Raw genomic sequence first — 26,386 nt, forward strand, 5'->3', positions numbered from 1 at the left:
GCCAGGCTTTTGATGATGGATTTGGTAAAAGTCATAGCCTGGGATGACAGACTTTTCTCTTGTATAAATGACACAGGAGCAGGTGATGGGTCCCGGTGGCATCGGCACGGTGGTGCAAAAGCAGCTGTAATCTCTGGGGAATGAGCAGAGCAGGAATCCCAGCTGTGGTCAGGGAATGCTATGGAAAGCCTGCAAGCTCCTACAGCAGCTTGCTGCAATGTATTCCCCTGTGGGAATAGACTCCAGCTTATGGTATATGCACAGAGAAGCCCTGAGTGCTAGTAGTGCATCTTGTGGGCCTTCCCATTAATTTCCTAACCCATGGATGGACCTGACTGCTTCCATAAGGGAGCAAAGGCTTTAAAATAGGGAGATACCAGACATCCAGAGGTGTAAATAACGTGAGCTGTTGGTGTGCAGGAGAGAATCTGACAGATAGGTCCTGCAAAATCATAAAGCAGTAAAGAGGAGTGAGGAAACTGCAGGCTAACTTTTCTGTTCCTTCTCTGGAGACTTTCCAAGGGTAGACTACTATGAGAAGTCTCATGTTTACCAAAATGGCAGGGCTTCCTAATCTGAAGTCAAAATTCAGGTAGTCTGCAGCCCTTGGAAACTCAGTGAGTGATTCAGTGGAGCTGGGCTGAATAACTGGCTTTTGATGCATTTGAATTCCCAGCTTCCCTGGAAATCGATGTCAAACGTACCCTATGGCAACTGAAATACTTTTAAAATCTGTCCCTAAATGCATTTATGCTCCAGGAAGCACTGGAGTCTGCAATCAAAACATGGAATTTATGACAAAATCAGTCCTGTGGCAAAACCTTAATGCTGCTCACCCAGAAATTAACAGATGCAACACTGGTTATGCTGCAAACAGAAGTGGGAAAAAATGTATATTAAGAGATATTTCTTTTTATCCTGAATAAATTAGTGAAGCATCCCAATCTCCACAGAAGGTCTTTCTGGACAATGTTGCCAGAAGAATTATATGGGCTCAAATAATTATGATCTCTAATTGCTTCAAAAAGCAGTATTTGGTTCATGTCCCCTCGTGGTGGGGCACAGCTGGTGCCTGTCTGTGCACCCACTGCCCTGGATTCTTACATCTCACTGTCACCCACAGTACCATGAGTTTTGTCTGAGACCCAAAACAAGCTTTGCATCGTGCCCCACACTGGCACAGGCAAAGAGGGCCTGGCTTAGCAATGCCCTGCGTGTTGTCCTGTGAAACTTTCTGGTGGGCAGCAGCTCCCTGTTTTGGGTGCCCCTTCTTGACCCCCCCACTGGAGCCATGCTGGTCTCTGGGGCAGCTCCCTGTGGGAACTGTTCACATCTCCAGCCTCTCCCTGCCAAGTAGTAGGACACACTTCTTCACCTTATTTTTGGAGCACTGCCAGCTAAAGCAGGGCTATTAAAACTAATTAGATAAATATATATGTATTTCGTAATCAGGCAGTTAATTATGGCTTAGGGAGCAGATGGCAGTCCCTGGCACTTACTCATCTATTCGTAGCTGGATGCAAGTGAAGTGTATATATATTGCAGCTAATTATGACTCAATGCAAAATATGTAAGTAATTGTGAACTTGGCCCTAGTCTCATCCATGTCTGAAGAATGCAAGTTGTTTTGGGAGATTTGTACCTAATGTCCCTGTGGTAGCACCTCTTTCTTCCCCTCTCTGTGGTTTGGATGACAGCACCTGACTTGTTACTAGAGATCAGGCTATCAATTTCTTTTTTTCTTTAAAAAATTATAGAGAGTTTTAACTCAGTGTTTTTAAAATCCAGATGGGTGCTACAGAAATAATGAGAGCCCTACTGCTGCTGGAAAAATATGGAGATAGGAGCTCATCAAAACATCAAAGAACCATTTCTGTTTTTTACCAATGTCATCTGTAAAATTATTTTGCTAACACCTGTGAAATGTTATATCATCTTTTCACACATCCCCCAAGCTGAAGTTTCTGTTGGGGGAAAAAAATATTTGCAGAAATAGAGATTAGGAAAAACTTGGAAACAAATATGGAGAATGAGGAGGCTGAGTTTTGGCTCACAACACCAGTGCACCCTCCATATGCTTCTCTGAGTCTTCTCCTCAGCAGGAGAGGGCCATCCTGAGCCTGGAGCATTTGTGCTGTCTTCAGTGTCAGACTAGGAGATTATCAGGTCTAATTTAATTTGAGAGTGTGAAGGTGCTGATTTCACAAAGGAAGAACAGAGAGATGGGAATTAAATGTCAGAGGGGTATCAGCCTATGTGCCTGATGAGCCATAGATGGTTTTTTTTTTTCCTTAGCAATTCTAAGGCATTTCATTCCTGCATGAATTATGTTTTCAGAAGGGCAGAAGGAAACCCAGCATTGCATCCTGAGGAATAGCATGGTTTCTAACTCAGGTCACAAAGCTTGAAAAGACTAAATCCATAGGTGCTTACCAGACCAAAACCTCGGCCACAGCATAAAGCTGCTTTTAAAGGAAGAAGCTAAATCGGAGGCCACTGTTGTCTTCAGCTGATGTAATAACACCTGAAATGATGTGATCTAAATTTTTTGAGCTTGTTTTAACTGAGTTCAAGGTATATGAGAGTAAGTCTAGCTCTAGATGGTGAAATCCCTTAAGCCTTGTAGATCCTGGCACTGAACAGCTAAAAGAATCCATCACAGAAATAGTTGATGAAGTCCATACTGTTGTTCTGATGAAGTTTTTCAATCTATGCATTCCCAGGTCAACGATATTTCTGCTTCCTGTTGCTCACTATATGTATGAAATGCTTGCTTTATTTAAAAAGCTTTGGAAATTTTATAGCAGCTTACATAAAATTGTGTGAAAGGCAGGCAATTGCTTTCTCTTCTATTTTTATAATGTGACTGAATAAGCAGAATATTTGGAACATGTAGTCCTTTTACATGCAGTCTATTAGGTCTGAGTGAATATATTCATATTCTGATGACATGCAAATCAGAAGAATAATAGTATTTTGTCACATATGAAGTAAGTGCTGAGATCTAAACAGCGATTTGAAAAATCTAAACATGATTTGAAAGAGCAAGTTGTGTTTGGTTGGGAGTTTATACCCCAAAGAGCAGTAGTATTAAACTTAAAAAAAAAAAAGAAAGAAAACAAAAAACCCCCACCAAAATATTTTCAAGTCCAGGCTTTGGAATGGAGTGTTTTATTTAGATACTCTTGATAGATAGTGTTTTATTTAGATACTATTGATATTTTCTTTACAGAAAAATAAAAATAATCTAGTGTTGTTTTCCCCGTAGCTTGATTTTTTTTTTTTTTCTGGCGAACCCATTAGTTCTGGTGGTAGAATTATATTAATGAAAATGCTCATTGTTTTCAGTAAAATGGTAAAAATAGGAGGATCCTGGGGTAATGTAAGAAGTCTTCATAGTTTAGGAGCATCTAATGGTGAGTAAAATAAGAAAGTGGTTCCTGAAGAACATTGTGCCAATTAAATTATAAAAATATCTAAGTGCAGGATAAAGACTGAAAAACTAAAAGAACATTCCTTTGGTGTTGCAGTAGCCAGAGTTTTAGGAAGACAGATCTTTGCAGGCTCCAGGGACCCCTGGGGATGAGCATCCTCTGTTAACTCAAGCTTCTCCCCACTCCTCCTGCCTTTGGAGCTGCTCTACCAGGAAGGAGGGTGCTGCTCTCTCATTTTGCCCAGCTTTGTCTCTTGTAACCTTCTTGGAAGCACAGAGAAAATCAACTGAATTATACTTGTTTTGGGGGGATTGGAGAATAATGGAAGTGGCTCTTATGGATGTGACACGTGGACTGCATCCATTCATCCCTGAGGCAGGATGAATGGAGGTGTGAATTGATTTTGACTGCACTACCTCGAGAGCCAGGACTTCAGCAGGGACCTTACAAAATAAGACAAATGGTGTTCTGCAATGTATAGAATTACATTCTTTGTTCCTTAAATGCGTCTTATACTGAATAGCATCCGGGAAAGTTATGTGATTAGAGAACTCTGTGGGAATTCCGGTAGTTTCTGATGCTCTGGAAGTGCTTCAGGGAAATTGTAGTCTGATGCATGCTGTCAAATTTGCCTGCTGGGTGGTTTAGCAATGAGTCCAATGAGGTCAGCCTTCTTAATTTGTTAACTGTGTTGTGTAATGTTTCTGTCTTTGTGATTTATCTTTGTTTCTAATAATTTTTTCTTATTAAATCATAATTTAATTTTAATTTTATTATAGCAGAACACTTTTGCCATCACATACAGAAATAAAAGTGACATAAGCATCACTGTGTAAGCACACAATTGTGCTGCAGGCTAGGAGGCACTTTGCCTGTACAGGGATGTTCTGGATTTTCCTTCAAAGATCAGTTCCTTCCTAACTTTGTGATTGACTGTTGTGTGTGTGTTGACAATATTAGCCTAACTTGGCTGAAGTTTTTGACTTATTGCCATCAACCATTTTATAATCTAAAACCCTTCTCTTTTGTCTCAGAGTTTTATAAACATAATATAAATCCATAAATATTTATTGAATTGACTTTTAGATTGAATGCATATCCTGTTTACAAGCATTCATTGTTCTCATTTTATCTAAGAGATTAAAAAACATCTGGGTTAAAACATCCAGTATTCCCCAAACTATATCATACCAGAAAGTGGTGAGAAATCTACAATAACATTAATGAGCCTCTAGTATAGCACATAGTTTAATGGGAAGTATATTTAATTTTCTGTTAATTTGTTTAATGAAAGAATAACAAACAGAAACTTATTTGAAAAGCAAAGATTTATTCATCATCAATTTATTCACCCATAAATTGTTGTAGTGCAACTTTTATGTCCTTGAAACGACAGAGCGTAGCAGTGAGTGCTGAGGGGTTTTATAACCACAGGTGATCAGAGCTGCAGAAACAATTCACCCAGAATGTGTGTATTCTATCTATACTAAAAAAAAAATATTTCAAGGCAATGGAAAGAAAGAGGAGATAAGCCCCCAAATTCAAGTCCTGTGAGCACAGACAGGCTTCCAGCTCCTAGAAACACACAGCCTTTTTCCTCTCCAACTAAAATTTAATCCTGTTAATCTATCTGGACCTCATAATTTGTTCATGCATAACTGGAAATTAATTGCTGACAGAGTACAAATGCTATTAAAATTATTATACTGTAAGAATCATGTTGTAAACTCCAGGAGAAGGAAGCACTTGGGAAGGAAGAGCAGTGTACAACCCCATAATAATCAAAATTGCTGTTGAATGTAGTGCTTCTGTAGCATTGTTAATAATAAATGCAAGGCAATGTATCCTGCTCCAGCAGGTAATTATACTTGACCAGGCTGAATTGATTTGCTTTGTGTTCAGTTGAGCTGAACTGACATACAAGTGACATACAAGTAAGTTTATGGCACCTGTCACTCTTCCTTGAATAAATGACCTTTTCAGAGATACAGAATTAATTTTCTGAAACGCTTCTGATATGGAAGGAAACTACCTTATTCACGTTAGCTTAGGAAAGGCAGGATTTCTGCCCTCAATTAGAAGGCTCAAGGAATGCATAAATAATACTTAATATATCCTATATATCGATCCATTGAAAATTAGAATGAATCTTGGAGAAAACCTGTCCTCATAATTGTGATTTGCGAGATACTTTCAGTCGTTCTTATCTTTGATATTGCATTGCTCGGTACTTGAACGCTTCCCTAAAGGCTCTCTGATTTGTATCAGCTCACAAAAATTTAAAAACTCAGACTTGTAGCTATGATGTGTCTGAACATCCCTTTTATCACCATCAGCCTCCAGCTGGGAAGGCGACACTCCCTTTAGTGGGAATCTGCTCGCTCCCTTTTCCTCCCAAGTGCTGTCAGAGTTCACTCTTGGTTTAAAGGCGGCCCTTGCAGGAGTCAATCATTTGCCAATCACTTCAGGCAGCTTAACTGTGTTCACCCAGGTGATTTCTATGCTCCTTGTTTAGTGGATGCTTTTAAAAGTTATCCTATAAGGTTCCAGGGTGTTGGGTGCTCTAGAGGATGTCTGTCTATCCTTGCTCGGCAAGCAGTGGATGCTTTGTGCTGTAACATCCCACTAATAAGAAAATCAATATTTTAAGTCTCATCCTGTTATGGTCTTCAAATTCACTCTGTTTAGATGTAAATTTTTTAATCTTCTCTGGAACCAAGAGCAAGAGAAGAAACCCCAGCAATTCTGTAAGTGGATTTAGATCTTGGAAGGATGTGGCTTACAGGACAACACGTTTTTGCCTTTTATGTTTAATGCTGAAAAAAGTGTATACACAGTATCCTCTTTATTATTGGTGGTATTGAAGTGCCACTGGCAGCAAGGACAGACTGTCACAAAGCCTGGTTCCATCTTCTCAGTGTTGTAAGCAGACAGGGAAGAAGACAGTCCCTTTGGACTCTCTGTAACAATGCAGTTTTCTGCTGCAATGTAGTTTGCTCTCTGCACGGAAGAAATTGATAGACACTTTGGAAGGACTGGAGAACATTTGGGTGCTTTTAGTAGGTATTGACTCGTGCAGCTTGTTTCATCATGGCAATCTAAAGAAAGAGCTTAAATGTTTCTAACTCTTTGCTCTTGGTGCCAGAGCTCTCCAGATGGTGGATCATAGTCCCATTGCAAGGAGTGCAGCATGGATTTATTGCCTTCCTGTTTTCTTCCTTCTTCCTCCTCACATTGCTGTTGTGGTCCATGTGGAGTGAGGAAACCCTGTGGGCTGATGGAGTAATACTCTGGCACAGCAAGGACTCCCGTCATTTTTTTTTTCCGTTATGAGAAAATTGGCGGGGGGGGGGGGGCAGTGATGCTGGAATCTGTTGTTTCCCTGGAGAAAGGAAGGAGGTAGACCAGGGTATGGGGCACAAAGCTTGGAAAAGTGGGAGCTACAGGCACACCTCCTACTTTGCAATGTAGTTGTTCTGGGAGACTATCCCTATTCTGCCAAAATCCACGCTGTCCTGACCCGACCATGTGAACTGAGCTACCAGGTACAGCTTCTGTCTCCTCTCTGACTCCAGAGAAGGTGTTAAAAGCTTCGCTAGCAAAGGGCAGTGCTGCCAGGTGCCCGTCCATCACTTGCTTGTTCCTGTTCCCCGAGCAGAACAAGTTTTCTCCAGACACTGGGAAAAGTGTCAGTAATTTAAATAGGTTTTGCTGATGAACTGTGCTCCCGTCAAAGCCTCGCTGCTCAGATCCTCTCCCTCAGCCCACAGTGTATCCCTTGGGAAGCCAGCAGTGGCCTTTGAGTTTGCTGTGGTGTATCTTTCCTGACGTGGTGTGGGCAGAGGGATGTGACCTTCCCCTGAACATGGTTTGAATTATGAACTGGTTTCCTTCTCTGCCACTCTTTGTTTGCAAAGGGGAGATGACAATAGTTCTCTTTTCCCTTTCGTCACATGCTTTTGGCATTTTTGAGCATGGTTTTGAAAATCCTGATGGTACAGCTTGTGAAAAATGTAACTTGTGTATAGTTGCAAACACAATGTTAATGCATTATTAAGAATAGTGTAATATATTGATTACTCCATAAGTGTCCAAGCTCATGTCTTCCTCCAGTTAGTTCTTGATGCAATAGGCTATATAATTGATGATGTATTGTCACATATTGCATCAACTCTCTATTTTAAGGTTATCTGAAATTTTCTCAAGGGGAGGGATTCATATAGTGTTGCAAGAAAATCACCCCTCAGCCTCCCAAACATTTAAATTGATGTTGAATGCAAAATAACCTTGGTTATATGATTTAGCCCTTCTGGGGAGGAAGGCCTGAAAAAATGTTTCAAGAAAAAACCTCTGAATGAGGCCTATATAACCCTAAAGTGCTGCCATTGCTGTTCACCCTCAGCAGTACAAACAGTGGAGAAAAGGCAAGGCCCTGGGACAATTGTTTTTATTGGCATCAGGCTTCCAAACTGTGTGAACTAGATAATAATTGAGAGGAAACTTATTTAGTAGCGATTTCTATGAAGCCGGTAGTCTCTGCCTCAGTGCCCATTTAACTTAGCACAGTAGGGAGCCTGAAAATATAGACAGTAAAATTCTCCTTTCATAATGGATGAATTAATTTAGCCAGCCTAGTTAATTCAAATGCAAATTATGTGTTGAAAGTGTCCATTATTTATTGCTACATCTGAGACTGTTTCTCTGTTTCTCTCCTTAATTTCTGAAGTGCAGCAGAGAAGTGCTGAGCCACTAAACGCTCCCTTAGACACCAGCCAATTTTAGTACATTTTCAAATGACGTTTGATTTTTATTCTCTGCTTTAAACCTCATTTTGGGATTGTTTATTTGCTTTGACTTGTTCGTGGTTTCCAGCTGTGGAGCATTTCTGTTGCCAAGCGTTTCATTTTCAAGCGAGCGGTTGGATATCAGCGGGAGGAACACCTCATCCCAGCTGGATGACCATTGCCAGTTGCATCCTGTATTGTCCTTCAGGTTATGCTGGAAAGCAACTGTGTGGTCCTGTTCTGTGAGTGTTTGCACACGAAATTGCATGTATGTGTACACACAAATGTACTGCCATATGTAGGAGTCCTCCTGAATATTTTCCTCAGGGCAATAGTGTTTGGTGTTCTGCCTCCCACCAATTAATTTCATGACGTGGGAAACTTTTGTGGCTGTATTTTGAGTAAGGACAACAACCACCTGAGATTTCCTACCTTCACAGGAGGATCATATCCTTTCCTGGAGGTCCAGCGGTCCTGCAGTGTCAGTGCCAGTGTAATCCCAGGCACTGTCCATACAAGACCGCCCAAGGTAATAAACATTTTATTTGAGAAAAACATAAGAAAATGAAGGTAGAGACAGAACAAAAGAAAATGATGGGATATGTGAAGGTTGTGTTATGGTGGTGTTTCTAGGACTTTGTTTATTAGTGTTCAAAATCTCTCTTTGGGATTATTGAACCATAATCATAGAATCATTTAGGTCAGAATATACCTCTAAGATCATTGTGTTCAACTGTAAACCCAGCACTTTCAAGCCCACCACTAAACCACATCCCTAAAGCACCATGTCTACACATCTATTAAATACCTCCAGGGATGGTGACTCAGCCACTTCCCTGGGTGTCCTGTTTCAGTGCTTGGCTCCCTTTCAGTGAAGAAATTTTTCCTAATATCCAATCTAAACATCCCCTGGAGCAATTTGAGGCCATTTCTTATTACTTGGGAGAAAATAATTATCAAGTGGAGGGCAGCTCTTCTTTTACCAGTGTTCCCTGCAGAGCAGAGGTTCCCATTTGTGTCAAAGGAAGGTGGCATTGTTGGTACCATCAGCCAACGGCTCAGGGGGAATCCACTTCAGACATCTAACAAAAGATGCTGGAGGACTCCCACCAAAAATAGGTAGTGGCCAAGTAGGAAATTGGACTGCAATTTTGTAGAGTAGATGATGATTAAATTGTTTTGTATTGAACAGCAAGTAAAGTCCATTTCCATTCACACTGTGCCCATAATTTTCCCTTCCATGTAGAAGGGGGAAAATGCTGTTATTTTCACCTGGTCAGACAAATGAAGCAGAATGGCCAGACACCCTTGCAAAGACTGCCAAATTGTTTCTTTTCACATGAAGAACACTTTTTGCTAGACATAGCTCTCAATTTTCCTTCAACATTCTCCAAAATTTCTGCTTAAAATGGTTGAGGGAAGCACTATGATCCTTTCCCTCACAAAGGTGAGGAATGATTCTTCATTTATGATCCTGAATAAAACTCCTGGTTTCACTGGCTTTCCCGTCTGGAGATGCCAAAAGCCTAAGGACTCAACTTGGAGCTATGTATGTCCTGTGAGCTCTACAAAGCAACTTGGAGAAGAGAGCCTGAAATATGATTTATTTTCCCCCGCTTATGTTCCTTTGAGTAGAGAGAGCCTTTTCTTTCAAGCAGCATCTTTCTACCCTGTGAACATCATCCAGATCCGATGACAAGGGTCAAGCTGTGCATGTTATGTTGCTACATGTCCTCCCTTAGTTCTTGTCTTGGATATGTTTCCCTGGCACCAACGTTGTTAAGTGCTGTTTCTATTCTACTGGCAAGCACTGGAGAAACATGCAGTCTTAGACATGCATCTGGGAGAGGAGGATATGAAAGAAAGGAAGACTGAGAACTTTACTTTGTGCTCTTCAGGCGCCCTGATGTTTCCAAATAACTTGGATATTGTGGCCTCTTAAAATGTAATTGCAAAAACATCCCTGATGGTAAAAGAATTTTTTTTTTTATATTCCCCTCATGATCATTTTCTACCCATTTCTTGAATTGGTTGATAATTGTATTCTTACAATGAACATTTGGGATTATTTTTCTTTATGTGCAGCCTTTTTGCTCTACTCCAAACTTGTTTGTACATAAAAAGATTTTATTTTCTTAGAGAGGTTTTAGTCCAGATTTAATTTGTCATATTTAGGCTTTGTACTGTAGCAGCAGCCTTGCTTGAGCACTACAGGTCCTTACAAATTTGATAATTATATATCAGTTTAGCTTAGCACATAGTTTGCAGCCATATATCATCTGTTGCTTGCAGCCTTAGCTCAGCTGGTGAGGCTCAAGGCAGGGAGAAGCACTCAGAAAGGAAAGTGCTGTCCATCAGCCATCCCGAGGCTTGTCTGTGCATGGGACTACTTAGCAAGAGATATCCCTGAATCCTTTCCTATGCACAGATCTCTTGGTTCAGGATGGGGCAAAGAAGCATCTGCTCTATCAGTTTCAATTTGAGCCAAGTTCAAAGGAAACCTTCTTACAAAATAAATATCTTAATTTAGGTGGAATATGGCTGCTGCAATTTAAATTTATATGCTACCTCAAACCGAATTAATTTTCAAGTGTAGACAAGCTTTAAGCACTTGGAGGCTGACTTTTAATTAGTGAAGCTCTGACAGCACTACCACAGAGCTAGTTTAACTTAATGACAGAAGATAAACTTCATTAAGTTTTCCAAGCAACATAAGAAAATGCAAATAAGGCAGAGCCCCTTAAAGGGCTTGTGACTCCTTCTGTAGTTTTTATTACTGATGTGATTTTCAGTCATAATCCCATCAGCTCCCCCTCATTATTGTCTGTGTCAGCTGCATTCCCAACTTGGCACTGTACCCAAATATTTGACTGGTACAGCAGTGCCTCTCTGTGACGATGGCAGGAGGGGATGCTGTTTTTGGGAATGATGTACAGCCCTGGTCCTGAGCAGTTCTGTAGGGTTTTGCACCATATCTATGTGAGATGGTGCAGGCAGAGTCTGGCTTTCCTGCTTTCCAAGACACAGACCCTGCTGCGTAGCTGTACGCCAAGAAGCAGAGTAGCTACTGTAGCTGGTATGGCCTCATCCCTCAGAAAACAGGTATTTCCCAAAGATATATATGTTACCTTGGAGGATTTATGTTACGTTATCATATCATTTTCCTTCTGCTGGGAATATGAGCAAAATAAGCTTGGTTTTGCCTGTGAATGGCATTGAGCTCTCAGATGTCTTTGTTTTCTGTGTTAATCAGCAGCTGGGAGCAGGTTTATTCCACAGCCTGAAAACCGGAGTGGCTGCAGTGATCCGGGGAAGGATGAGGTTGCAAATCACATACAGCCAAACCAGGGCACCACCCCAACCTGGAGATTAAACACTGCTGGCAACTTTCTGCAGCTCTGAGACAGCTTTTCTTTTCAATTCCTTACCTGGATCTGGTCAGTGACTTATTTCTCCTCTGCTCATACGCAACAGGTTTTGACATGACAACAAACAAACAAAAAAAAGCCCCATCAAGAAACACAAGAAATATAGTGACAAATATGTTTTTTATTTAGTGGAAGGCAACAGATTCTTACTGATATTTCCCCACCTTCACTGTACTCCCAGGACTGCTATGAAAGCCAGCATCAAACTTCTGGAGCTAGCCCAGCTCCCGGGAAAACTGGGCCTAGAAGAAAAATCGATGTTGGGGAATGAGAAGGAAGGAGATTTAGAGGAAATAAAGTCGGTTTGTTATTAGAAATAAGTGGAGGAGTAGAAGGAGATAATGCGTTTGTTTAACAATGATTTTATTACACATGTGATGTACAGCGACAGTATGTTAAATTTCCTAGTCAACAGGGATCTATACAAAACAATTTGTGGCAAAAGGAAACAGATGCAGTTCTGTCTGCAACTTCACACATCTGCTCTGCAAGCCAGCGCTCTGCCTATAATTCTTTAGGAGGGATCCAATAAAAATGATATAAAATTTTATTGTGTTGCTGGCACTAGTTATTAGAGTGAGGAGCCAGAAAGCTTACCCAGGGACTGAACTTTTCCCATATTTCAGTGCAGGGTAACTGATGAGGCTGTCACTGGTACCAGTGATACTACAGTGTGAAAACAGGTAGAAATCCTTTTGGAGCACTGAGCATGCTGGAGTGGGGAGGGTAAAAACCAGAGTGGCAAAGCTTAGAGATGAGTAATAGGGAGGGAGGGAAATGAAATGCTGAAATGGTATTTAAAAATAAAATTAAAAAGGAACCCCCAGAAGTTATAGAAGAAATCTGTAGGATGTATCTGCCTCTGCTCTATTCTTTATTGCTATCAATTATAATTTTCCACACTTTTATTCTGAATTTAAATGGCTGTAGGTAGGGAAGTGAAGCAGAGTGGAATGAAGTAAAATAAATAATGCCAGCTTCCATTCTGGATCAGAACATCTACAAAAGGGTTAGAATGAAACCAAACTGACCTCCCTTAAAATCAAAACTATGTCTTTTTGGATTAAACCACGTAAATTCCCCTTTGTGGGCAGGCCCAGCGCAGGACTCTGAGCTACCCTTAGACTGGATCCGGCGTCTGTGGAGGAATGTGAGGTGTTTCCCAGTGTAACAAGGATGCTGGGCTTGAGAGGCTGTTTCTGTTCCAATTTTTTCCTTGTGATGGTCTAAATTACAAAACCCCTGATTCAAGGGGATGTTTATAAAACCACTTCTTCGGCTGCGCTTACCGGGGTGCCCCAGGTCAGAGAGCTAAATCTCCTTATGCTCTTCCAGGGCCCTGGTGTTCCCACCACAGCCTGAGGCTGCGTCTTCTCTGTAGGACTGCCATGGCCTCAGCCCAGGAGGAGGGGTTTTGCCAGTTCTCTGAGGTGTTTTGCCTCCTGCCGTTGCCCCTGGGGTATTGGAGCTGGCAGTGGGAATGAAGCAGGGACCACAGAGGCAGGGAAGGGGGAACCGCCATGTCCTGAGGGGCCGCTGACTCCCCTCCCCTCATTCCTCCTCATGGTGCCTCGCCCTCTCCAGAGTCTTCACCACCTGTTTGCATTGTACCTTCATGTGCTAAAATAGCAGGTTTTGCTATTTTTGTATGCTATGGGTTTTCCTAGTGTTCAATAACTAAGAAATCCCAGGTGACAGCTCATGCTTTTACTGAGGTGTTGGGTGGGGCAGTTTGGGAATGACCAGAGTTATTCCGTCTCCCTGCTTTCCCGGGGTGATCACAGCGCTGAGGTGCTCAATAAAACTTCTCGCACAGCCTAAGAACAGACCTTAACCATTTCTCTGATTATGTTATTTTTATTAGCAGGGTTCTTTATCTGCCAAAAAGGAAGTTCAAAGTGCTGGCGAACAACCCCTCTCACCCCAGTGAGGACTCTGAAGTGAGAGCAACTTGTTCGCCTTTCTGGTCACGTACCCTCCACGAAATGTAAATAAATACTAGGCTGTGAAGCTTTTGCAGAATACAATGTTATTTAGAAACTGGAAGACTCTTGCCAGGTAAAACAATGGGTAGATTTTTTTTTTTTCTCTAGCAACAAAACACTTAATTCCTTCAAGTTTGTTAAAGTCTTGTGAATACGTATTAGGGACAGAAAAAACAGTGTACCTTATGTTTAAGCTAGTTTAGTTTACTGGATTATGATAAACATATTCAAATCCTATAAAAATTAGAATTTGCCTCTTGAAGATTATAGCATTTGCAAATAAATCGCCTTTAAAATACAACAGAAGTTAAACTTAAATCCAGAAGCAAAGTTTTAAAAAGTCCTTCCAAAGGGAATGTCCAAATACAACCTTTCAGGACTTTAACCTGTAGTGATTTACTGTTTTTCACAAAAAGTTAGTTTCTGTTTACAGAATCACACTGAAAGATTTCATCCTGGCTTACATTACTGAATCGTTGCAGTGACCTGTGGGAAGTGTAGTTCCTCTGCAGGCTGATGTGTTTTGCCAGAGAGTTGCATGTTACCACTTTAATGATGCTAATATTCTGACTTTATCTCACAAACCAAATATTGCAGTACCAGTTTACTTAACCTGAGGCAAAAATATTTTGATCTCACTTCCTAGATGAAATCTAAATGTTTTTGAAAGAGCAGAGCTTTTCATTCCAAGAATCTCTTTTCCAGCATAAGTGTATTTCAGTGGAACACTCTGGAGCCATTACAACTTCCAGACACAATTTCAAAAAGCACAATCTTTTACAACCTTGCTTTCTAGATAAGACCAAACCTTTTTGCGTGTCTTTTCTGAATAAACAAACCCTTACTTAGGGTTGAAATGAAGAAAACAAACTTTTCAACATTGATCTTTAACTGGCCAGTTAGAAAACGTTTGAGGAAGTGTTTTGCCAGGTAAACACATTCTTGATTATTTTAGGATAAAATGAGTCAGGAGGATAACTAGGCAAATAAAATGGGTCAATATTTAAGGACAGTTTTATGAGTTCTACACAACTACACAGGAAAAGCCAGTGGCAATGAGACTGTGGTGGCAAATATGCTTTTAACAAATGTGATGTTTCTGATGCTGTTGACCCATTTCCTTATCCCAGTTGAGCCTGGGATATTGATCTGGCAGGCTGTGGAACTCCTCAACTCTTCTGTCGTGCTGTATGGATCTTATCTGATTCAAATGCCACATATTTATTATGATGACAACTTTTACAGTATGGTTTTTCTGAATCTAGCTCTATGTCACCACTATAAATGTAACAAGTTTATGACAACATATAATTGACTATACCTTTTTTTTTTTGTATTTTGACTCATTATGGTGTAGCCTGGTAAAGTTTGTAGTATTCAAGGGCAGTCTTTGACTTATTTTACAGGTGCTTCTTAAAATGACTGAGCTGCTGTTATATAATTTTATAATTTAATTAATAAAGACTTTAACAGAAGCCTGTGAAAGCACAAAAACCCACAAAGGGTTCACACTGCAAAACAGGGAGTTTTGCTTCCTTGACAATAGTTTTTGCTCATGTAGCTTTTGTATCATCAGTAGCAGATATTAAGCCTTGGTGGAGCAGGCCACTTTTAGCCTTACCTCTTAATTTGCAGTACAGACTTTAGTGTTATTTGCTTAGAATGATACTCTAAAATCAGAATGTAATTTTAATATGTTCAGTCATGAAACTTCACCTTTTAGCCTTATTTCATAAGACAAATGATATTTTTAAACCAAAATAATTAAAATTTAAATTCAATCTTTCTGTGTATAAGCAACTAAGTCAAAACTTTTCTCAGCATACTGCACAATAAAGTAAGATAAACTGCTGGCATGGCCCCTGAAAATCAGCTGTCTTGACCAGCTACCTCAAGAAACACAGAACTTACATTAGAATGACAGAGTAAGGGGCCGAATTCCTTACTGCTTAAGGTTTTGAGACATAAAACAAAACAAAAAAGGGGCCATTGTAGTCTTAAGTTTTTAAACTTTTTACTTCAACATTTCAGACATCTCCTGTGTTAGCAACACAGTGGCCTGAAACTGGGTCTTGGCCTGTGCTGACAAAGGGTCTATTTGCTAATGGCTGGGGATGATCCAGCTGGAGCATTTGGATGCCCTCAGCACACCAGCGTGCACAGCTTATTGAGAAACCTGGAACAGATCTCTGGAAGGCTACAGATTCAGATAAACCCAACAGGCATGAATTTCCAGTAGCATCAATTTCTGCAACCTTGTTTAAGTGGGAATAACTGAGTCCACAGATTTACACGAGGTGATGATTGTTTATTTTTACTTTGTCTTAAAAATTAAGGTGGAAAATTAGGTTAATAATTCTGAACAGGTCATTTTTTCCCCTTCAGCTCCCTTTCATTCATTCCTGGCTGAGCAAATGTTTTCCTTGATTAAAGGACTGCATACAGTGTCAGAACAAAATGCACTTTTTGCATATTTGCTTATTCTATGAAGCTGAAATCAGTCTTGTGTTGGTTTTCTGGTATTTTTCATGGTTCAAAGACACCCTCAGAAATACCTGAAAGGGGTGTCTTGCAGAAATTCAGTTAGCAGAAAGCAATGTAATGAACAAGCTTGTTTTGGAAACCACAAAGTGCTATCATCCGTAAGAATAATCCTGAATAAACTCTCTGATCGCCTGAAGCCCTGCCTGTTCTTTGTGGGCTTGTGGGTAATTGCCACGGTGAAGAACATGCATATATTAAATTAAAGGTATGATTTTTAAATTTTTTTTTTCACTTAGTTAAATGCATTAAATCCCATACTTGCTTCACTTAATGTCAGCATAAGGCTCCAGGCATCCCTGTAATGTAATAACCAATGGATTCATACACATGGTTGTTCTGTGGCAGGTGACAGCACAGCTTTGCATTAATGTGAGGTTTTATTAATAACACTAATATATTCAGTTGTAGGGACAGTGCATCTTGCAAAAAGGTTATTATTTTTGATTTGTGTAGTCTGGCTGTGTTTTATACTTCATTGACTAATGCCACATTTGGAAATGCCAACCATGGGTGTGTCACATGTAAAAACAAACATCTTGCTCGACGGCATTAAGTTTGCTTGCTTTTCTCTGCTCAGGTTCTGAGCCATGGCTGCTATGACAAAACAGATTAATAACCCTGGGATTAGCAGCAAATACATTGGCGGGGGGAGGGGGATGCTGCAGAGGGTATGGCTGATCTTTAGGAGATGACAAAATAAACTTTTATGCTTCAAGAGAAGCAAATCAGCCTCATAGGCCAGCAAAACTTTCCATCCTATTTCACAGAACCATGCTGTATTCAGCATCTTAAATTGTATTATCTATAACACAAGGTCATAATGCAGGAGCCTGGTGGCTTATGTGAACTGCAAATCACTGCCCTGGTAAAAGACCTTTGCAAGAGACACCATAAAAGTCCCCCAAACTGAGAGAAGACACAGAGAAATGCTTCTAAATACAGAGCAGCTCCTATCACAAGACAGCTGGCTGAGAATAAATAGTTTACAATTGTAAATCAGTGGTGATATTTCTCATTGTATTATGCAGTCACTATGAGATAGAGAGCATTAATTCCCAGAATATTTATACATTATTGTTTTACACAAAGTACACTACAGACGATAAGAAGAGTTTTCAAAAGTAGCAGACTGACCCAAGCTAAAACAGCTCATGATCAGAGGCCTTTTTGGGGAGCTTTTGAAAAACCACAGCCAAAGGGTTTGAGTTTGTTTTGTTCCAGGAGCAGGGAGCTGCTGGGGTGTGCAGGACGTGTCTCCTGAAACCTTACTGGAGGTGGCCGTGGTGGCTGCCTGGTTCTGGTGCCAGGGTGTCCTGTCCTGCCAAGGATTGCAGCTTCTGATCCCCTTCTGTGACCTGGAGACAACCCTAGGCCTTCCCTCCCTGCAGCTGATCCATCTGTCTCTGGATTCAGTTCCCAGTCAGCACAATTATGTGCCTCTGTGGTTATTAGTGTCCACCAGGATGGACATGGAGGAACCCAGAGAGACTGAGGGGCATTTTGAATGGCACACTGGAGAATGAGACACAAGTGGCTGGTGCTTCTGGGGGTGTGTAGTTTCGAGACAGGACATTTGGTTTCTACAAACCATTTGCCAACTGTTTCTTATAAATCCCCTATCAAAAATAGTAAGATCTGTCAAAGTTCCCTGGGATTTATAACAGCCTAATAAGCATAATAAATGACTGTATTAACAGAGGGAGAACATGCATGGCGTGATTAATAGATTTTTCTCAAAGTCATAGATAAAAATGAACAGCAGAGGAAAGGAAAACCTTCATATTAACTCTGTGGGAGCTCTTGTATTAATTGGCACATAATCAGGTACAGCTGCTAATAATCAGGCAGCTCTTTAAACCAACACACACAGAGTACTGCCAGTGCAGCCTGAAGAGCTAGAGATTAGAGAATATACAAATATTCCTTGAAACTTGGGTTGCTGGATCAAAGTCATTTTTTCTTATAAGCTTATGGATCCCTGGGTTCTGTGACACTGTGGGATTCCTTCATGTCGTAAACCTTCTCTCTCCTCGTCTACCTGCAGGTCACTGAAAAGTATCTCTCGGAATATATTTTTTTTTCTGTGTCCTGTATCTTGGTAACACCAGTCTTCAGAGCACTCAGTCTTCATGATGGGACATTCTGCAGATTCTTTGTGGAATCTTCTTTTACTGGATATCGTTGTCCTCTGGAGAAACTACACACCTCAGAGCCACCACTGGGCCACACAAAGGCAGGCAAGTTCAAATAAGAACATAAACTCAAGAAAGCAAATTGATTGTGTAGCAACAAAGGATTGAGCTCTTGATTACTCCCTTAGAACCACTTACAGGCACAGCAAAAGAGGTCCCCAAACATTTCAGAAACCTACAGTGACTCTAACAACCTCTTGTTCTAGCTGTCATTTAGGGTTTTTCCTCTCAGCTATCAAAGTCAAGGGGCCAATTCAGCCAGATTCCCCCTCCTTGGGGCTGGCTTTCTGAGTGGGTTGTCATCCTACTGTTTCCATAAACTCTGATACTCAAGAGTTTTCTTGTTGCTGTTGAGTGCAAACAAAGCTTCAAAGACCTCTCTCTCTTTCTTTGCTCACTTAGGGTCTCCTGCTTCCCTGCAGCCTTAGCATGGGGGTTTTATGTTCACACAAGTCTTAGTGGGACATCTTTAACATGAAGCATGACAGCTCTGCTTTGTGAAGAGGGTCTCTGGAGGGCTGAGCTTTTCCTGATCCCTTTAGAAGGTGAGCTGAATTGAATTTAGAAGTATTTATGTAATGTTTGGTTAATCCCGTAAGTCTACTTGTACAACATTTATGTCTTTTGACTTCATGACACTTCTGCAGTGACCATGCAAGCCACGTTGCTACACACTGATCATTTTAAGGTTTGTTCTGCCAAACAGAGATATCCCAGGATTTGTGTTATGTTGCTTTAAGAATGGGTTTTGGGACTCATGAAACACCATTTCTTGCAATCAGTCCCAGCTCTGACAGCTTTCATATGTATCTTTACAGAGCTAATCAGAAGCTGCATTTGTTTCTTCTCTCCAAAATACCCTTCTCCATCTTGGCCTAAGTGTTCCTCGTACAAATATTCATAAATGTTATATTAATTAAGTGTGAGAGATAGCCTCTCTTCTCCTATCTGAGGTTCTTCCTTCTGTTCATGTCTGCAGCACGCTGACTTTATGATTTTCCTCCCAAACAAGGGAAAGGATAAATGAGTAAATACAGACACTTGTGTGAAAGCTGCTGCCGGGTGTTGCCTGGCGACTAATAGCTGTCAGAGCCAAATTAGCCAACCTGCTCTGGAGACACAGGTGATTAGCAAATAGGGACCTCAGGAACAGGAAGAAGCATGAAGGGGAGATTAACTGAGTTCAGAAGAAGCAGCAAAGGTTAAACAGTTAGTGAAGTGCACGCTAAACCTCCCGAGGTAATCACTGTTTTTATTTGTTGCTGCCTTTTTTGTTATTCTAATGATAGAGTTTCTTTCCTTTCTGTTTTTTAAATGCCCTCGTTTTGTTTTTGAGCTGAACCCTATAGTCTGCTTTTTCTGATGGAAGTGTGAAGGGTTTGGATGTGGGTTTTATAATTTCCTTCCAAAGGTGTTATTTTCCCGAGTAGATCTTGCCCTATTTTGTGCACTTGAAAGGCACAAGCACAATAAAGAGTATGCAGAGTGAAATCAAAAGTGTACGAGGTAGGTCTTGCAGAACATCACACTGATGCTACTTATCAGCTATGGTTGTTGTTGTTTTGTGGGGTTTTACAGGTTCATTCAGAGCAAATAGGTACTAGATAAATCCCTACAGCTTGAAAAATATGCTTGGAAGCCTCTTCTGCTTTTTCCAGAAGTGATATGTACAATTCATTCTGTTTTTCAATGTACTGAATGTGAAGCTTTCTCTTTAAAATACACATCAGTTTCTTATCTGTCTGCAAAGTGATTCTACAGAATTTATTTCTTTTTCAATTTTCAAATAAGAAAACAGGAATGTGGCTTTTGATTGGAAGGAAAAATAAGTATGAGGAAAATAACAGACAGCTGGGAAAACCTGGAGAGAATGGGAATAGTGTGTAAGAGAGTTATTGAAAACTCTGAAAAAAAGGTGTGGGAAACTGTCCTAAATTTGTGACTGTGCTTTAAACTCTGCCTCGACAGTTCCTTGTATTTTGTGAAAAGGCTTTGCCTAGATTGTATTTTAAGCTTAGAGATTTTATGTTCATTTTTTAGTTTTCAGAAATGCTATGCTAAAGAAATACGAACTACCGAAAACAGGGCACACATCCTCTCTGGGGTACTGCTAGTGATCTCATTTACAGGAAAGCAAAACATTGGATATACCCTGTGTGTATCTCCCTCTTCATTTAGTGTGTAGTCAGCACTAAAAATAACATTTCACCATATGTGAAGAACAAGAAGTGATCAATACAAAGCCAGGCTACCTGCCAAGGAGGGGTTTTTTGTTTGGTTGATTGGTTTTGTTTGTTTGGGTTTAGTTTTGGAATTTTTTTTCCAAATATCAAAAACATAAAAACATGAGAGAATAATACTGTTAAAAACTTTATTCTGTGATGTTTGAAAAAAAAATCCTTAAATATTACTTCTTTTTCCTATTTTATAATTCTCAAGAGTGTAAATCCTGACAGTTTTGGGGTTTCTGGACACTTCTGACGACATACACCAGGAGCTGTTATGCCTCTTCTGAAGGTAAGAAGGGTTACCATTCTTTTTTTTGGTGTAGAGGGAGAACCAGTGAGCTTTAGTTTCCCTAAGGGCATGGTTTGTGTGCAGCCAAGTCTTCCTGTATGGAAAAGTGCTGTAATCACTCAAAAGATCAAATTTGGTGTCAACCTGAAGCAAATAGTCTTTTTACCTCTTTGAACTGCAAGAGCAGTTCTGAAGGTATCTTAATATTGCTGTGATGAAATATACTGCAATTGAAGTAGAACCATTTGGGCTAAGAATGAAAGGACTTTTATCCATTAACTTAATATACTTTTACTTGCTAAAGGTATGTGGTTAAGATACAGACAGTGCTATGAAGAGATGAGGAGCCTGGTGCATTTAAGATTCATCTCATGATGATTCATCTCTCTCAGGAGTGCTCTCAGAAATAAAAAAGCATACTGAAGACAGTTAATTTCAGTCCTGTCAGAGGATCTTGGGATAGCAATATTGAACATTAAAGCAGGAGATAGGAAATAAACCCAAAGCTTCATTGTGAGCAACTGAAATAGATGCTTTTGTTCAGTATGTTTTTCCTATACATATATTATAACAAGTCCTCTGTTGGAATGTCTGGGGGGTCAGACCCTCGAGTAACTCTGAGAAATCCTTGGTATTTCTGGTGTCCTTGGATTCTGGGACTCCAATAAGTTGGAGCTTTATTTTTCTGGTGCAAAAATGTGTTAATTACAATAATTTGCATGAATTGTACATCATAGTTCACTCTGGCTCTTTTGCAAGTGTAAAAGCAAAGTGTTGTGTCTATTCATGGACAGCATGGCTGTCTCATTCTGTCCCTTATGCATTCAAGGGCAGATTTGAGCTATAACACTAGAGAGGTTTTCTGACTAAAACTGTGTGATGGCTATGTTTTTCCTTTAATTTTAAGCCTTCTTACCTCTTCTTATGGCTTTCCATCCAAAAGTAGTCTTGAAATTAGTTCATGTTCTATAGGCACTTCTCTGTAAATCTTTCCATTTGCTCTGTCCTCAACTTGCTACCCACAAACTGTATTTCTGATTAAATTTTGAATCATAATAAGAGAGAGAGAGAGAGAGATAAATTATACATTTCTTATACCTGTCCATGAAAACCTTGGAATAAATGTACATGGTGGGTAAGGAGGCAGCTGGAGGAGAAAGTCTTGTCTCTGTTGCTGCAGGTGCTGCCTGTGACAGGAAGCCGACAAAGTTAATTGTTGTTTACCTTCCCAGAGCCTTTTCCTTGCCTATGTCCTAATAAGTTAAGCGAGGATCATGGAGTCATGTGAGTGCATGGGAACCTTGGGAGGGGCCTCAGGTGTCCCAGGGGAACCTGAAGCCAGACTCTGGTCTCACCTCGGGTGAGAAGCAGAGTGAAATGTCTAACACTGAGTGACCTCATCCTGGGAATGAGGTTGGGAAGTGAGAATAATTCTGAAAGGAAAACTCTTTGCATCTGCAGCCTCAGGCTGGGAATGATGGAATGATGGTGATGAGGGTGTAGCTCATGGGGGGGGCCAAATATGAAGCAAGATGAAATTACGCTGCTGATCAGCTACCTATGCCATATGAAATAAGTGTATATGGTTTTATAAGAGCTTCTGAAAGATGTGCTGAACTGAGAGATGTCGAAAATGGCAATGCAACTTTCTTCCCTATGCTTCTACTTTCTTCTTCTTGTCTCAGTTCCACCTCATCTAACACCTCCCTTTTGTTAATCACTCGAGCAGCATCATTTCCCCAGCACCTACCAGCCTACAAATCTCTCTCACTTTCCACCTGCTTCCTTAAAGATTAGTTTCGTGTTGTGATCCACCAAAGTAACCCACCTCACACCTACCTGCAGAGATTGCAGGAGCAGTTTCCCATCGCCGACAAAATCCCATCAAAGCCGGAAATTGTTTTCTTTATGTGAGTGGCAAGGCAATTACCGAGCTGAGTGACATGGGTGGAGGAGGGAGTGCATTTACACCAGGAGCTGTTGCTGCAGCAGAAACTCCTGGCAGGAAAGCAGTGACTGACTGACATCCTTTGGCTTGTTATTATGGGCCTTGTATAAATGGAGTAGAAGCAATGACTGTTACTGCATTTCTAATCAACAAAGTGTTATGCCAGTAATTAAGTTTCAACTGACTTGCATCTCCTTTCTAGGAATTAATTGGAGGCAGATATGCAGATTGCTGGTTAATAATAGAACAGTTATAGTTCTATAATCACTTTCTCCATGTTTATCAATTTGTTTGATTGCTTGTGTGGCAAATATTTGATCCTGTATGTGTCTACTTAGCCGTCAGAGTGTTTTATAAACATCATTGTTTATCACGTTCCTCTTAAAGTGCTGCAACTTGCAGATCCTAATAGTAGCAAATGGAGAACTTTATTTTGCAAAATAGACAGAGAGAGGCCTTTCAAAGAAAGCTCCAGATTGTCCAAACCACATATGGATGTCAGAGATGGGAACAGTGTGAGTTGTATGCTGAACCTATTTTAAACTCCCACTCATGATTTCCAAATGCAGCACTCTGTCAAAGAGCAGGAACAGAGAATTTTGGGAACTATAGCACTCGTGTAAATAAAGGCTCCAGAAATCTGGTTTGGCAGAAGTGTTAATAATTACTATGTTGCCATTTGTGTGGCAACTAAAACTGGAATCTGATGGATAGGTGCAATTAGACTATGACTAATGGCAGAGCATATTTATAATGTTTACTGCCCAAAGAGACCAAAAAGTTTGCCGAGGTATTTTCATGTTTTTTTAAAGGGTGACGTAGGGCTCTGGGAGGGGAGGGAAAATACCCATGTGTTAGTGGCAGATGTGTGTTTTGTTTAATGACCCACGTTGGCCACAGAAGCCAAATCCAAATGCATGTTCCCATACCTTCCAGTAGGTGTTCTTTCAGGAGAGCAGCTCTACACTAGCTCGTGTTTCAGTCTGTTCAGTACCCACTCATTTGCAGCTGCCTGGAATACACCACCTGGTCATGTATTAACAAATTAACAACTCTGTTATTGAACTGGGAGCCAAACATCCATTCCCAAAGCCTGGGCTGTGTCAGTGTATCGGTTCTCTGTGCATGCAGTCCTGTCCTTAGGATTTCTTGTAAGTGTGTCCTCCACCCTCTGATCTAGCAGACCACAAAGATAAAGTATTTAAGCAGAGAGTCAGCCAGCCACTCTTTTTATAAAATAAACTGTGTTGTTTGGCTTAGCTAAGCTACTTTCTTACACCTCCTGGGAGAAGAGAAGACTGCTTGGGAACAATCATAGCATACGAGTGTGAACAAAGAGTTCAGCAGAAATCCAGATGTATGTTTTATTTATACTGAAGTGAAATACTGTTCCTTGTAACAACTGATTTCAGGTTTATACATGAAGCCTCTAGACAGTTCTTAATTCACTCGGTAAGCATCGTGCACAGGAGTTAGGTGGTTTGAAGTTTGTGCCTTTGGGATTGCACAGGATTGCAGAGTGATGCCCTCCAGCCTCCTTATCTAGCAGGAAAAAATGAACTTGCTTAATTCGGATTTTCCCCTTGTTACATCTTTATACAAATGACTCTCCATGAACTTGCAGCTTGTTTTTAATCAGTTCCTGGTAATATTGCTTTGAAAACACCATCAAGTAGCTCTGGAGAGAAAGTAAAAAAGCCTTTTTGTTGTCTTTTTCCTACTCCCCATTTATTTGACTTTTCAGCAAGAAGATTAGTTTTATGTTTGAATGGCACATGTTGAAGGTGGTGCAAGAAAGCAGATGTATAGGAAAAAAACTGAGCTACAAACATCATCTTAGGCTCCCAAAGAGAAATGTATATGCAGGAAACTCTGACAACTAACCTTCAAATATTTGAAATAGACTTGAGGTGATTTTATTTTTTCAGTCTTATTTAATCCATTCTTGAATTAAGGAAAATGATGAGAACCTCCAAACTACCTTTGAAAAGGCTTCCTATTATAGCACTCCTTACTGAAACTTGGCTTGAAATTGCTTCTTGCTCTATGAAAATTTAATTTCTCAGTATATTCACTGGACATGAAGGTTTGAGTTTGTAACTATCTCTGCAATTACATCTGTGACACAATAAAAATACTTTCAGTAAAATACAAAAGCTGACATAATGAAGGATTTATGTAATTTTATAGTGGACGAATGAGGAAGAAAAAGAAGAATATGTTTCTGAATGAGTTGAGAAGAGAAATGTGCATCTTGGACTTAGCAATCTTCTCTGTTATAATTCCTCTCTTCCTTCTTCTCTGATCCAGCAGTCTGGAGTCCTGCCCCTTCAATGCTTGAAAAGTCCTTCCACTTTTTTTCTTGAGGGTCATCAAATCCAGTTCTCTAGCTCATGTTTTCTAGGTTTCTGAATGTTTTCCTGACTCTTCTCTGCACTCTCTCCAGTTGAGCCACACACATCTACAAGTAACAAACCCACAACTGCAATATTTGACATGGAAGCTGCCAAGACACCGTAAGAGACTGGCTGCAACAGTCTTTCAGTGAGAATTCTATCTATGCAGAGATTTAAATCACTTCATGAGTAAAACTGGTGCGTTTGTCAAACAGCTTTCAGTCAAAAGAAGCTACATTGTTCCAGGGTCGTCCTTCTCAAGAGTTTTCCAACATAAGATATCTGCAACTAAAGACAAAGTGTCATGTAGGTCTAGATGATGCTGAATTATATTTTTAAGGCTTGTTTTACCATCATCAACATTCCTGTAAGACCATAGTGTCTGAATGCATTGTGATTTCTAAAGTAATATCCTCAGAGTTGGGAAAGTACTGTTATACCCTGAGAGCTGAAGCTTCAGCTGCTCATTTAACTTTAAATATATCAAAGTCAGTTTTCAGACTTGCTGGGGGGGAGACCACTACCTTAAGTCAGTTCAGCCTTCTCTCTGTTGGATATAAGAGGAGCCCCAAAGAATTATAGACTTAGCTGAGGTGTGCCTGCTGCTGTCTTAAAGAAAAATGAAGATAAATGAGGGCTCCAGATGCTCGATGCCTCAATCATACAGAAAATCTGTAGCCCAAGTCACTGAACTATCTTTCTTCTACTGAATCAGAGTGAACTGTGATTTAAGCAATAATCCTTGTACGTGGTGGTGCTCCATAAAATGACTACAGAAAATGAAAGGAATCAGGTCTAATGCTGAAAGACAAGAAAATGAGTTGTCTGGTAGTTCTGCTGGGTATTGCAGAGCCTCTTAACCTCAGTGGAGACTGATTTTTTAGGAGAGAAGAAACTGTTCACGTTCTCTCTGGCCAGGACTTGTCATTTTCATGATAATGAAAGGCACTATGAGAAAGCTCTGGGGATTTAAGGCTTGTTTTCACTGCACACAGAATTGCAGAAAATGTCCTGTTAAATAAATAAATAAACTTTGGCTGGTAACAGCTGGCCATAACTTTGTGAGCCAACAGACCTGAGCATCTTCTCTCTGTTTCTTCTTCCTCCTCGCCTTTAGCCGATAACATACAGTTTATTTGTCATGGAGCCAACCCATCC

Source organism: Chiroxiphia lanceolata, chromosome 3 (assembly GCF_009829145.1).
Source record: "Chiroxiphia lanceolata isolate bChiLan1 chromosome 3, bChiLan1.pri, whole genome shotgun sequence".
Taxonomy (NCBI): domain Eukaryota; kingdom Metazoa; phylum Chordata; class Aves; order Passeriformes; family Pipridae; genus Chiroxiphia; species Chiroxiphia lanceolata.